This window comes from Rattus norvegicus, chromosome 2 (genome assembly GCF_021556685.1).
Source record: "Rattus norvegicus strain SHRSP/BbbUtx chromosome 2, alternate assembly SHRSP_T2T, whole genome shotgun sequence".
NCBI lineage: Eukaryota > Metazoa > Chordata > Mammalia > Rodentia > Muridae > Rattus > Rattus norvegicus.
Genome location: NC_141535.1, coordinates 13673414 through 13685515, shown reverse-complemented (window position 1 = coordinate 13685515; position 12102 = coordinate 13673414).

The following is a 12102-nucleotide window of genomic DNA, read 5'->3' as shown; positions in this document are numbered from 1 at the left end:
TAATGCATTGATATTACAAAATCATCCCCAGATAAGAGATTCCATCCAACCGAAAGGTCAAGGTATTTCACTATTGTAGTTTGAATGAGAATGGCCGCCAGAGGTGTATACGATGGAATGCGAGGTCCCTGTTGGTGGAACTGCTTGGGAAGCATTAGGAGCTATGGTCTTGTTGAAGGAGGTGCATCACTGGGGGTGGGGTTTGAGGGTTCAAAGGTTGTTATCCATAGTGTGCTCTCTGCCTGTTGCTTCCAGATCTGGATGTTCCTGTCACTCTTCATGTGCTCTGCCTTCTCTAACCCTCTGGAGCCATAAGCCAAATAAAATGCTTATTTTATAAGTTGCCCTGGTCATGGTAATTTGTCACAGCAACAGAAAGGAAATGAAGACAGATATGGCTAAGCAAAGCAAGCTTGCTGGTATGGCTTCAGGTGCTCCATCACAACTGGCCTCTATAAAATTACCATTTGTTGAGTTTTGGCATGGTATCAAAGAAGGAAAGCCAAAGCTATAGGAAAAAACCTATTACATCTCTTTCTCTATTCCAACTATAAGTTCTTGGGAAGTCAGATTCAATTTATATGTTTGAGTCAAGATTAGAGGAGGCCAGAGGAATGCAGAGTGAACTTGACGTATCAATGACGTATCAATAACGCACATGAAGCTGACTAACACAGAGGAGCCACTGTATTTCCTTAGCAATTCCTAGGAGACACGAGGAACGCACCTCTACTTTCAATAGCGTCACAATAAGGAAGCAGCATGGTCCGTTCAAGACATGTGCACTAAAACAGTACAAATAATGCTGGAGGAAACACACAGTCGGTTGACAAGGATTTCGTATCACGAGGCAGGCATTACTTTTGAAAGACGCTGATTCGATATGATCCTTGTTAAGATCTCGACTCCATTTTTTTTTTTTGCTAATTTTTAAAAATTAAACAGTTCTGTTATTTGACAATATTGAGCATGAGAATGTATTCTGATTCAGCTCTCCTCACACCTTTGTGTATCCCCTTACCGTCCCACACCCGTGATCCCTACTGGTCACGTTCTGAATTCTGACTTTTGGGTTCGTCTTATGACCAATTTCATTGTATCACAGCCATCTGTGAGACCTACGAACTGGGGTTATTGGTGGGTATACAACTAAAAGCAGTGATCTGTCCATGTAAGAGTCTGTCAGTAACAAATGGTTAAACAATTATTTTTTAATCAGCATTGATTAATTTTGCATAAAGATGGATCTCACCATGATGCTCCCACATGTGTACATAATCTCTTTTGATTATATTCATTCTCCATTACTCTTTCTTGCCCCTGTCATTCATGCTAATGCCCTTCCTTCTCACAATCAGACCTCCTCCTACTTTTACAATGTGTGTTTGTGTGTGTGTGTGTGTGTGTGTGTGTGTGTGTGTGTGTGTGTGATACTGAGCTTGATCCGTGTTGCTTACAGGAACATGGCTGGGGGGTTGCTTACAGGTCAGTCACAGGAGTCTTATCATTGCCTATCTCACTGAAGGAGCTATGATGGCTGGACAGTATTGTGAACGCAGTCCATGTCACTAAATCTGCACATTTTGAAATGGTACCTTTCCGTTGGTAGGTATGTTAGTACAATGGAAAATAAATATAGTTATTTTCTATAATACAGATATTCAAGAGATTTTTAAAATAACAAATGATGCCACTGATTTCACTAGAAATCTTCACCTCAGTAGTGCATTTTTCTAAAAATATGTCATTTCTCCTTAGGTGAACTGAGTGTTTTAGTTAATAAATATGTATTTGAAAATACTCTAAACTAAGTTTTATGATTAGATAGATAGATAGATAGATAGATAGATAGATAGATAGATAGATGGATGGCTATGACTTACATCTTTGGGTTTTAGGAACACAATGGCATCTCAAGGAGGACCCTGCTGTGAAGTGCCCCCTGAGTGCTATTCAAGCCAAGGCACTATTGAGGTCATCAGGTTCAGAAGGCTTTCTGCTAATATTAGTCAGTTGTGAGTATAAATGTTGCAGCATAAATCATAATTAGGAAAAAGTCCTACCAATCATACTAGTGACTAATAACTACGTACGCTGAGGGGCTATCACATTGAACAATGTAAGGGCTGAACAAAAGAAAACCATAGGGTGGTGGTTTGAATAAACATCTCTTCCATCGGCTGGGGTCTCTTAATACTTAGTTCCAGTTGGGGGCGCTGTTCGGGAAGGTTGTGGACACGTGGCCTTGCAAGCAGAAGCACATGGCTGCTGGAGGAGGAGCTTTCACAGCGTATAGACTTGCCTCAGCTCACTTTTGCTCAGGGAGGTTTCTGGTGTGCAGTGATGAGCGCCGAGATTTAAAGATGGTCCCGTGCCGAAAATAAGTGACTGCTGAATGCGCGACCAGAGATGGGACATCTCCCTCCAAAGCCTGGGGCCTGCTGTGGAGAAGAGAGCAGAAAGAAGGTAAGAGAGGAGGAAGTGGAGTTTGAGAAAGAATAACGCCGTCTCTGCCCACCCCCCTTTTCGGCTTACAACCTGGAAAATGTCCAATTAGGCAAGTAATTAATTCTTGGAGCTTAAAGAGGAGGTTAAGCTTTGCTTTTCACTGTCTGAGAAATGGAACAGCATGTTAATGTTTGAAAAATGAATGTGGGGAAAGAAAACAAAGGGTTGGGAGTGGAAGGCACACACCTTTATTCCAGAACCCTGGAGAGGAGGCAAGTGAATCCCTGTGAGTTCAAGACCAGTGTGGTTTACATAGTGAGTTCCAGGACAGCCAGGGATACATACAGAGACCCTGTCTCAAAAAACTAAAAGAAAAAAAAAGGAGAAAAGAAGAATAAGAACGGAAGGAAAGGAAGAAAGGAAAAAAAAGAACACAATGGAAAGAAAAGATGTAGATGGGGCATTGCGGCCAGAGCTTAGGCAGTTGAACGGTTGTACAGGAAACAGTGCCACATTTATTTTTCTCTGTCAGATCAGTACATTTAGCCCATCCTCCCATTCCAGCCTTCTTCTCTCCCTTCCACAGTTTCTATGATCCGACACCTTCTAATTGATTTTACATTTTCTTTGCAGCACTGGGCTTTCCCCTGGGTCCTCAGAGGACACTAGATGTTTCTGATTGGACTTTGGAGAGCAGATTCTCCAGTACTCACTCCATCCAGTTCAGCTCCAGCAGCCTCTAATCCCCTGTCTTTGATCCCAGACCTCCCACTGTGCCCAAAACACCTGCCTTGGGGCTCCACTGGCATCGCCATTTTGAGATGACAGCACACTTCTCAGCTTCTTCCCACATGCAGGAGTATTTTTCTCCCATTATTTAAGTACAGAAAGGTGTACGTGATATGAAGATTATAGATGTAAAGATAAAGTGTGTAAGGATTAGCACGCTTGCTAAGTTTAGTCCTAGGCAAGGGCTGGGCACTTAAAATGTCGTTTTCTTAAAAAAGAATGTTCATAATCATGGGTTTCTGATATGACCAGTCACAAAACGAGTCTAGTTTTCAACCAAGCACTTACTGAGTACCTTTCAGTTCTCTTTGGAATACATTCAGAGCAGAGCACATCCCTACTGTGTGAAGAGGAAACTATGGGTACGTGTAACTCTAAAAGTTTTCCTTAACTAGTGGGATGCAGGGACGTTAAGTAATTTACTTGTTTTTGGAATCATGTAAGTAAAATAATTTATCAAACATACTTTTCCCTACTGCGTGACAATGACAAGGAACAGAACAGAATGTTACTTTATATCAATTATAAATTGATAGCAATTTCTGACATTTTTGTAATTATTTATCATGGTAAAATATGTTTCAAGCTCTTCCTATGAGTGCAGGCCGGAGGTGACCTGTGAAGATGGTTCGCTACTCCCTTGACCCAGAAAAACCCACAAAATCATGCAAATCAAGAGGTTCAAACCTTCGTGTTCACTTTAAGAACAGCCGGGAAACTGCCAGGCCATCAAGGGTATGCATATCCGCAAAGCCACCAAGTATCTGAAGGATGTCACTTTAAAGAAGCAGTGTGTGCCATTCCGGCGGTATAATGGTGGAGTCGGTAGGTGCGCCCAGGCCAGACAGTGGGGCTGGACACAGGGACGGTGGCCAAGAGAGTGCTGAATTTTTGCTGCACATGCTTAGAAATGCAGAGAGTAATGCTGAGCTGAAGGGTGTGGATGTAGATTCTCTGGTCATTGAACACATCCAGGTGAACAAGGCTCCTAAGATACACAGATGACTTTACAGAGCTCACGGCCGGATTAACCCGTACATGAGCTCCCCCTGCCACATCGAGATGATCCTCACGGAGAAGGAACAGACTGTTCCAAAGCACAGAAGAAAAAGATGTCCCAGAAGAAACTGAAAAACAAAAACTCATGGTACGGGAATAAATTCCGCATAAATAAATGGAGATAAAGTAAGAAAAATCTGTTTCGAGACCCCGCCTAATGTTGCTTTAATGGCACTATTATGGTAGTATTTCCTTACTGTAATACTTTTCCATTTTAATATATTTTTTTCTTTCTCACGGTTTTCCGTTACTTCAAACTGCCAGTAGAGGGCGGAGATTGTCTTGTTGAGCTCACTGGAAAATAGAAAAAAAAAAAAAAGTCCACACATGCATCTGGTTATAATTTGCCCTTCCTGCTCTCCGCTTGCACCATTCAACTTGATGCTGTATAATTCCCCTTTCTTTTCTTTTATTCTACAAGGGGCGGAGCCACCACAGAAAGATGAATGCTCTCATGCCTTTCAGATTCCTCAAAGAGGCAGCCTTCACATTCCTTCCTATTGACACTGCGTTTGGCAGTGGATGAAGGGGCACAGTGAAAGTCTGCTCATAATTGGTTTTATTTGGGAAAGATTTTCTTTTGAACTAGCGGCCACCAGTGATTTTATAATTATCAGAAGTTAGCTATTTCAGCACTTCTTGTAGGACATACTCACAATTCGCTATCTCACTTTGGAAGAACAAAGTATAAAATGGAAGGAGAAATAGAATAAACAGTTGGTGAGCACGAGCGAGCGCCAATTTGTTTGGGACCACTCCGCGGGATTGCTGTGGGCAAGCCCAGGCTGTGCTTGTCTGCACAGCAGTCTTTGAGCACAACATTAATCATCCTCTTACTTCTCAGAACTTTACACTTTTTAAAAAGAAAACAATAAGGCAAATCTAGTGTGTCTTTCCTCATACTATCTGACTTGTAACATCTGCAGACAGCACAGCAGAGCTTACTGAGCAGTTTTTCCTGTGTTTCGATATGAATAGAACAGTGGAACACCCCAAATTCATCTCCGTGCTACATGAACTAGGTACCCACAAGATACAAACTTTGCAAAGCGCTGCACGATGCCCACACCCCGTCAGCCAAATCTTTCTTTTCTTTGGGGCTTGGTTTTCCCACCCGTGTGGGAATAGACAGTGGGATCCTTGTTTCCAAGGGCTTTGTTTGCTTTGAGTCGCTGGTAAAATAAACATTACCTCACATTGGAGAAATCCTTGGTAGAGAGCAGGGGTCCTGGGAGAGCTTTTCGTACCCAGCCCTGATGACTTTATTGGGTTATCTGGTTAGCATGCTGAGGGCAGTTTAATTACAGCGGGCGCCCTGTGCAGATCAGATGGGCCTGAGCTTGGTCTTGACACGTGAGCTGGCTCATTTCTGGAAGGAGATGCGACGGAGAAAGAATGAAACGACGCAAGTCCTCCTTTCCTTAGTGTGGCTCTCCCCATACAGAAACAAGACCAGGCAGGTGTGCACTTACTCCTAACTCACAGTGTCTTCACACTGTAGGGATTGCTCTGCTCTGAATTTATTCCAAAGAGAACTCAAAAGTATTCAGTAAGTGCTTGATTGAAAATTAGACTCATTTTGTGACCTGTCATATCAGAAACCCATGATTAGAAAATTTTTTTAAGAAAACACCATTTTAAAAGAGGAAGGTAGACTTCATAATTTTATATTTGTTGAATGGAACGATAGTGTTGAATGGTAGTAACTGATGGAAATATTGTGTAACATGCTTATTCTGCCTCTTGCTAATTATATTTCAAGGTGGAATATGTATATAAAGTGGAATTTAAAGATTCATACACCCAACCTTTAGAGATTTTTATTATTTATCAAAATAGTAATATCTCCACTCCACCTGCACATTCCTATACAAGCTACTGCCAAAGAAATTAACTATTTAAATTCAGCACTTCATAAATTTACTGCAGCACAAGGAAGGCTTTTGGAAACTGCAATTGCTTTTTACTATATTGCCAAGAATGGAAATGCAGACTTATTTCAAGGTAATTATGCAGAGTGAAAACATTATAGTCTGTCCTCAAAGAGAAGCACAAGCAGAAAGCATAACCATGGCCTTACTATAACTTGATGTTTGGAGTAAAGGATTTGGTAATCCCCACCCACCCACCCCTATCTTGCCCCCTCCCCGAAACACACACACCTCAAGGAACAGATCTCAAGAGCTCCAATATTGATTCAGGGGAATGAATGGCTGAGTCACTGCAGAGTGACTGTTACAGAGAGACAAAGGCTGCCATGGTGATGTGTTGATATGCGGTGTGGTTAGTGAGCCTTGATGGTTTCCTACCCATGCTTGCCACTAAAGCAAAGTGGTGAGCCCCGGGACCTGCCACCCAGCAAGCCTAAACCAGAGGCAAGGAGAAGGAATGAAACCCAGCTGTGCTCGAGGGATTGAAGATTTCACACCCATGTCTGTCTAGTTCATAGGGAATTTCCTATTTATTTATGTATTTATTTATTTTCGTTGTCATTTTCTTTTTTCACTTTTTTTAGTTGGATATTTTTTATTTACATTTCAAATGTTATCCCCTTTCCCAGTTTCCCATCCATAAGTTCCCTATCCCATCCCCATCCCCCTTCTTCTATAACGGTGTTCCCCCTCCCAACCACCCTCCCCATTCCTGCCTCCCCTCCCTGACATTTGCCTACACTATGGGGTCCAGCCTTGGCGGGAATTTCCTTTTTAAATATAAGAAAAACTTTCTTGAATCTGCTTCTAGCTAAGAAATAAACACTGGGGGGGGGGGCGTTCAAAGTCTCCAACAGCATTTTCTGGAAATGCTTTCTAAAATAACTTCTCGAGGACAAGCGTGTTTTGTTTGGGAAAGTAAAGATCCATAATATTTTGAATAGGACATAGTACTATGTTCAACTTCTTTGGTGAATAAGATAATAAAGCCTTACACATAGCAAATAGTAAAATAAAAGGAAATTTGTAATCAGTCTACTGGTGTAGGTGATAGATTCTAAGGCATTTGCTATGCAGCTGTGTGCACATGTGGTTGCTGCTTGGGTGTGATTTATCTACATCCTTAACATTTATCCTTATACCCACAAGTAAATGTGATTCTCACCGATCATGAAAGAAACATCCCTTGTAACAGACATATCAAGGTGCAGAGAAGAAATGTACATGTGGTATCCAGCTCGCACATCTGCAACAGAATCTAATGCCTTTAAAAACAGCATTGGTAAAAGCATTGTATTTTTTTGTAATAGGAATAGATAAAAGAAAGAAGTTTCTGTGGTCAAGCGAGCTGTTTCTGTGGGTCAAATGACCCTTTCACAGGAGTCATCTCATACCAGCAGAAAACACAGATATTTACATTTGATTCAAAACAGTAGCAAAGTTATAGTTACAAAGTGACAATGAAATGATTTTATGGTTGGCAACATGAGGAACTGCACTAAAGGGCCACAGCCTTAGGAAGGTTTCTCAACCTTCTAGTCTAAATCTCTAGTCTAAAAGACAGCACCATCCAGGCTACCAAAACAGGGCAGGTGTGTGAGCATCCTTAGAGCCCAGCTAACATGCAATTTCCCCTGTAACTCAGCCGTCTTATTTTACATTTCTTTGACAACATAGACCTTCTTGTGCTTTGGACTTATGTCATTTCTCCAACACAACGTGGACGATATAAGGTAAGAGACTGTACCATCTGTTAATATCTACTAATGCTTCTGAACAAGTGACTATTCAATAAAATATACAGTGCAGTGAACTGGATTGTTGCAGCAGAGGAAGGAGACAAGCAGGGCCTGTCCGTCAGAAGGACTCTGCTTGTCAGCACCGCAGTGGTGAACTGAAAACTGGCTTGGAGCAGTGTGAGACTGAATGGTGGTAGGAAGCTATGACTCTGTGTGAAACAACACTCTTTCTGAGGCCTTGCAATGCCCGAGGACTCAAGAATATATATCTTTTGTCCCTGGAGCAGATTGTTGTGTAGAAGTTAGGTCTAGTTCCACCTCCCAGACCCACACTCCCAGAAATAAGACTCAGACTCAAAATACATTTGCAAATACCCTGGCCATATAGCTATGCTCTTCTCTGACTAGATCATAACTTAAATAACCTACTTATTCTAATCTACATTCTGCCATGTAGCTGGTTACCTTTGCTCAGGTAAGATACATCTTCCCAGGGCTAATCCCAGAATTCTTTCTGTCTACCCGATGTCCTGCCTGCTATTCTACCCTTTCCTATAGGCCATAGGCTTTTTAATTGATAGGCGATGCATCCATACAATACACAAAATATTCTGAAGTTATGGGCTTTTGATCGTTGATTCCCCAGTCATATAACTGATATGACAAATGTTCGATCTGTATTCCCGTGCTCTGGCTGCAAGAGGAATTAGGCTTAAGCTCTATTCCTTTTTTATTTCGGAGCTCAAACACAGTAAATAGTAAAACCTAATGAGACCCTCACTGCATAGCATACAAGAGGACACATGTAGAGCTGCTGCATTTTGAGGTTCCAGATGGGGGGAAGGTTCTAAGCCTGCAAGGTAGAATAGAAGGAAGAGACTCAGCTGTGGCAGGCTCTTGGTATCCTTTACCTGGCTGAGAAGCATTTAGCACAGTTGGACATGCTCGAAGCCATAATCTAGTTCTGCTTTTGGGAGGTAAAAGAAGGTTTAAAAAATGCTGCCCAAGTTGTTTGAGTTGCTGTGCTAAAAGTTGCCCGTGCAGTCTTGTACTTGTGAACTGCTCCTTCCCCACAGCATTGTCCTTTTCAGGGGGATTAAAAAGATTGACTGAGGAGAATTAGAGGAGTCATTTATTAGGCAAGATTAAGTTGCCATAGGGAAAAAATTGTACCACCAATATTTTTTTTATTGAATTTAAGAAGACCAATTGCTGTAAAGATCAGTTGTTACAGAACTGGTTTGATGAGCACGAAGATGGGGGAAAGGCTTATTCTCTCAGGGCTGTTGAAGCAGAACTGGGAATTGAGTCTTCAGATGCCTCACCTTTTCTTCTAGCCTTTTCCTTCCTCAGATCAGTTCTGGTCCTCTTTCCTTTCCTCCTCTGCTCCCCTCGCCTCCCCTCCCCTTTTGTCCTTCCCTCCCTCTCTCCTTCCCTTCTTTCCCTCCCTCCCTCCTTTCTTTCCTTGTTAACACATGACTTGAAGAACAAAACCTCTCTAGGTTGTAAATAGTGTTTAAGGCTCAGTAAAAGGTTTAGATGGTGGGAGCCGACCACAAAAGGCCTCCAGGAGCAGTGTGTCAGAGGGAGAACTCAGCCAAGGGCTCTGAGGCGACAGTGATTGTGCTGTGCATTGGGAATACTGTGAAACGGGCAGAGATGGAGGTGGTGGCGCTGGAGGAAAGAAACGTAGAAGCATGTGGGAACTTTGGGTCTCTATCAGGAGTGTGGTCTGAGGTACAGCGGCCTGGGTGCTAAACACGTAACAGAGAGTATGACATTATTTCCTGCCCATGAAACAGAGCCAGCAGGGCCTCCACAAGTGTTGATGATTGCTGTGGGCATAAGGCTTGTTTGTACATAATTTCACATTCCCTCTTTTGTTCTTTGAGGAACGTCCTCTTGATAATCAGAGACAGCATAAGTCTGGAGATAAGGGTATGTCTATGTCTCAGTCAAACGGTAAAATGATGTGACCTTCAGGACAGCCCTTAAGGCTGTGGGAGAGAATGCTGAACACATGAGTTTGAAAATATATCGTTCCCAACAATGCAAAAATATGAGGGTGCAATATGAATTGTAGAAGGAACTTCACAGATCTAACCGAACAGAGGCAGCTGCACTATGAGCCAGCTTGTCAGAGAGATGTGAGGTAAGGAGATAAAGAGATTTAGGGAGTGGTGATCACAGGACAAGATCCCACCCAACTAAGTTTACACAGACAGACAGATCTCTGAATTTTTTTTGCAAATGTTAAAAAAAAAAATGTGTGTATGTGTGTTTGCAGTCTCTTCCTAAGAATCCAGAGGCTGGGTCTTAGAATGCTGACTCATAGGATAATCTAAAGGGAACCTGGGGTAATAACTGAATTGATATGTAAGTAAAAAACTGGACTTTTGATCTGTAAGAGACGAACTATCCAGACAGGTTTTAGAATAGCAAGAGAAAGCTGTCTCTAGCAGAAAACACACACACACACACACACACACACACACGCGCGCGCGCGCGCGCGCGCGCGCGCGCGCGCGCGAGAGAGAGAGAGAGAGAGAGAGAGAGAGAGAGAGAGAGGTGGGGGTGGGCTTGGGCCCACAATTTGACTTTGAGTCATCCTTTCCCAGACACTCCTTCTCTCAGAACCCCTCTCCAAGTCCCTGGCACTTCTTGAAGAACCAATATACTTCTTTTCATTCAGAACAGATGTCCTCTAAGGCCCATGTGTTAACAGCTTGGTTGCCGAAGGGGCATCTTCAAGAGGTAGAAGACTCTTTTAGGCCATTGCAAGTGTATCCTATGGGTAAGCCAGCTGACGTTTCCTCCTTCTCTTTTGTTCTCTCGGTGGGCTGAAGATTTTTCTTTTTATTTTATGCTGTGCGCTGCCTCAACTCAGAAGCAAAACCATGGTCCAACAGATCATAGATGGGAACCTCAGAACGAAACCCGAAAGAACCATGAGCCAAGGTAAAACATTTCTCTTCATCAGCTGCTTGGCTCAGGTGTTTTGTTTCCGTGGTGAACAATGACCAGCATAGCGTCTCTATAACTTTCTGGGCCAGTAAGTTTTTCTTTTTCATATTCTGACATTGAGTTGATTGACCTTTCACCCCAGAAAGAATGCAAGCTTAATAAATTCAGCACCGTGTCTTTAAGTGCTGTTTTTCCCACAGTGCCTTCCTATTCTTCTGTATCCTAAACACCCAATGATAACTGTTAGTGATTTACTCTCCTTCCTGAAGAAAAGGGGTTAGGGGAATAAATTTTCATTTCAATGCCTAGGAAAAATGTCACACTCAGAGCAAACATGCATGTTGTGTTTGGCTGTAAAAAAAATTGAGTTTGAGGATAAGACTCGTGAAAGAAGGACTAAGAAGGTTTGACAATAGCAACGGAGTTCGAGACATTGTAAATAGCAAAACAATCTGGAACAAAATGCCCTTTAGTTTTTTCCATCTTTTGTTTTGCATTATGATTATCTGGACAACTGGTTCATTGTTTTGAGCCTCCGTTGTCTTTAATCCTGCTGCTGTGCTACCGAATGGAGAGCACATGCCTGTTTGTGTCCACTTCATTCCCCGCTTCTAGACACAGCAGGTTTCTCTTCCCTTTGGAGGGGAGTGCCGCGGGCATTTACAGCCCTATGCAAATTGTGTACAAGAACCATTTTGCTTAATGCTACCTTTGACACCCAGCTGTTTGGTGAGTCTTACAATTTTGAGGTGAGGCATTCTCCAACAGTTGATATTAATTAAGTGCCCCTGGATCACAGTTTGTTACTAAAGCGTTTTCTATTATGATTAGTTTGGAACGGGCCTAGGATCCTCCACTGGCTTTTCGATTTCACTTAGTTGCTGGATCTGTTCTTAATTTAACCTTGCTTTTCTCATTATAAAGTGGAGGCCGGGGTCTGGAGAGACGATGCTCTTTTAGAGGACCTAGGTTCAATTCTCAGCACCCACATGTCGGCTCTCAACTGTCTGTAACTTCAGTTCCAGGAAATCTGCCAATCTCACACCTATGAACATAACATAAAATTAAATAAATTATTAACACAGAAAGTGGAGGCAGAGGGTTGGATCAAAAATCTCAGTCCTTTTCCTTGCTTGGAGCTTCCAATGAAAGATGCTGCAATTGTTCTTATA